Source organism: Penaeus monodon, chromosome 14 (assembly GCF_015228065.2).
Source record: "Penaeus monodon isolate SGIC_2016 chromosome 14, NSTDA_Pmon_1, whole genome shotgun sequence".
Lineage (NCBI taxonomy): Eukaryota > Metazoa > Arthropoda > Malacostraca > Decapoda > Penaeidae > Penaeus > Penaeus monodon.
This window is the reverse complement of record NC_051399.1, coordinates 37,012,820-37,015,319: the sequence shown is the minus strand read 5'-3', so window position 1 is coordinate 37,015,319 and position 2,500 is coordinate 37,012,820.

Sequence of the window (2,500 nt, the reverse complement as noted above, 5' to 3'; positions counted from 1 at the left end):
CTTCTCTCTCTACTTCTCTCTCTCTTCTACTTCTCTCTCCCTCTCTCTCTCTCTCTCTTCCTCTCTCTCTTTTCTACTATTTCTCTCTCTCTCTCTCCTACTCTCTCTCTCTCCTCTCTCTCTCTCTCTACTTCACTCTCCCTCTCTCCTCTCATCTCTCCTCTCTCTCTCTCCTCTCTCTCTCTCTCTCTCTCACTCTCACTCTCTCTCTCTCTCTCTCTCTCTCTCTCTCATTCTCTCTCTCATCTCTCTCCTTTTCTCTCTCTCTCTCATCGCTCCTTGTGCTCTCTCTCTCTCCTCTCATTCTCTCTTCTCTCTCTCTCTCTCTCTCTCTCTCTCCTTTCTCTCTCTCTCTCTCGCTCTCTCTCTCTCTCTCTCTCTCTCTCTCTCTCTCTCTCTCTCTCTCTCTCTCTCTCTCTCTCTCTCTCTCTCTCTCTCTCTCTCTCAATCTCTCTCTCTGCCTGTCTGTCTGTCTCTGTCTATCTATCTGTCTCTTTGTTTCTGTCTCTGTCTATCTGTCTGTCTCTGTTTCTGTCTCTGTATGTTTGTTTGTCTGTCTGTCTGTGTCTATCTGTCTGTTTGTTTGTTTGTATGTATGTATGTATGTCTATGTCTATCTGTCTGTTTATTTGTCTGCCTGTCTGTTTGTCTGTCTCTGATTGTCTGTCTGTCTGTCTGTTTGATTGTGTGTGTGTGTGTGTTTGTTTGCTTATCTGTCTGTGTCTATCTGTCTGTTTGTTTGCATGTCTTTCTGTCTATCTGTCTATTTATCTGTCTGTCTGTCTGTCTGTCTGTCTGTCTGTCTCTGTCTATCTGTGTCTGTCTGTCTGTCTGTCTGTCTGTCTGTCTGTCTGCCTGTCTGTCTGTCTGTCTGTCTGTCTGTCTGTCTGTCTGTCTGTCTGTCTGCCTGTCTGTCTGTCTCTCTCTCTCTCCTACTAACCCCGTAGTTCCTCCCTCTCTGCCTCCTCCCTTGTCCTTCCTGTCGCCGGGGCAACTTCGAGTGTGTGCAGTGCCGGTTCCATCGGTGTGTCAAACGTAAGATCAATACTCGACAATAATGTTTAAATTCATATGCGAGAATGTATTGTTTGAATATCATTTCTCGTATTGTTAATATCGAGGGATTTTTTTGTTTGTTTGTTTGTTTGTTTGTTTGCAGTAATGTTGCATTAAAGTTGCAGTGCCTTTATTCTCATTTGAACTATATTTTTTGCAAGCTGTTTATAACGGTTGCGTGACCCGGATCTATGAACACTCACCTTGCCGCTATGGACGACTTTGTTTCTTTCTTGAAATTTCTTCACTAACTCATCTTCTAATTCCTTCCTCTTCTCTTCTTCGTCCTTCTTTTTCTTCAGTTCTCTTTTCTTTTTACCCGATCTTTGGTTATCTCCCTTTGTCTTTGAATCTTCTTCCCCTCTGTCCTTCTCCCCTTTCCCTTTCTCCTTCTCTCCTTTCCCTTTCTCCTTCTCCCCTTTCTCTTTCTCCTCTTTCTCTTTCTCCTTCTCCTCCTTCTTCCCCTCTTGGTCTTGCTTCCCCTGTTCCTTTGCGCCGTCGCCCGACCTCCCTTGGCGTGAAATCTCGCCTATCTTTTGGTTATAATTCATCCTGTGTTCCATATGCTGTTCCAGGAGCGTCTGCATGTCTCGCATCTGCCTCTGCATCAGCTCTTGCATCTGCTGTTGCATCAACTCTTGCATCTGCCTCCTCATCCTCTCCATCATCTCCTCTTGCTGTTGCTCGTGTCGCTCCTTCGTCTCCGTCCTCAGCTCCCCCGCCTCCTTCTCTGCCTCCTTCTCCTTCACTTCCTCTTTCTCCTTCTCCTTCGCCTTCGCCTTCGCCTTCTCTTTCTCCTTCTCCGCCTTCTTCTCCTGGGTTCCCTCCTGCGACCCCGGACGGCTGCTCCCGATGTCTGGGAGGGGGGTCCTGGGGGGTGGGGGGAACAGATTATTTGGAAGTCGGAACTTTTTCGTGTGTAAATGGGGAGGGGTGGGGGGAGGGATGTAGTTTACCGGTCTATCTGTCTATTTATAGGGGGGGAGAGGAGGAGGAAGAGAAGGTGAAGGAATAGAAGAAGAAATAGAAGAAGAGGGAGAGGAAGATGAAGATGTTGGAGACAAAAAAACATTAAACACACTCGAATGTACTCTGTAATATACCTTAAAATCGCGCGGTCCTTTATATAAGATGTATAAGTGATGAACGAAGATAGTGGATACCTAAAAGTATCTAGAATCAAAAAAGACAAACCGACAAACAGACGCATAAATAAAACAAGGAAAAAAGTTCATTATAAATAAAAGACCGAGAAAAAAGTTCACTAAATCTTTCTGTGTCACGCAATGTACTGTCCTGCTTTTCCTTCGAAAAATGGAGGATCATTTTCTGAATTACAACGCACGGTCTTAAGTGCCAGTTAAGTGGGACAGGAACGAAGGTTAGGCAAAAGATGGGAGGAATGAAAAGGAATAAGGGAATAATTGGCAAGAACTGGGTAAAG